Source organism: Vicugna pacos, chromosome 4 (assembly GCF_048564905.1).
Source record: "Vicugna pacos chromosome 4, VicPac4, whole genome shotgun sequence".
NCBI lineage: Eukaryota > Metazoa > Chordata > Mammalia > Artiodactyla > Camelidae > Vicugna > Vicugna pacos.
The window spans coordinates 60,613,190-60,613,503 of record NC_132990.1 but is presented as its reverse complement, the minus strand read 5'-3'; the positions used below and the strand labels follow the sequence as shown (position 1 = coordinate 60,613,503).

Here is a 314-nt window from a genome sequence, read left to right as displayed (position 1 = left end):
TTTCACATTCTTTTTCATTATAGGTCACTACCAGATATTGAAAAAGGTTCCCTGTGCTCTATAGAAGAAATTTGTTGTTTATTTTATACATAGTAGTTAGTATTAGTAAATCTTGAACTCCCAACTCATTCCCACAGCAATGATTCTTAAAGACCTCAGTTCTTAAATGCCCCACTTCTTGTTCTTGTTTGTCTTTTGGGGGAGTAACTAGGTTTACTTATTTATTTATTTGTTTATTTAGTGGGGGTACTGGGGATTGAACCCAGGACCTTGTGCACACTAGGCACGCGCTCTACCACTGAGCCATACCCTCC

General features: G+C 38.2%; 1 non-coding gene across 1 annotated transcript; it reads right to left on the bottom strand.

Annotated features, from left to right (window-relative positions):
* Nucleotides 1-241: 241 nt before the first annotated feature.
* TRNAT-AGU (transfer RNA threonine (anticodon AGU)) lies at nucleotides 242-314 on the bottom strand. The gene has a single exon. It is a non-coding gene; the product is annotated as a tRNA-Thr (tRNA).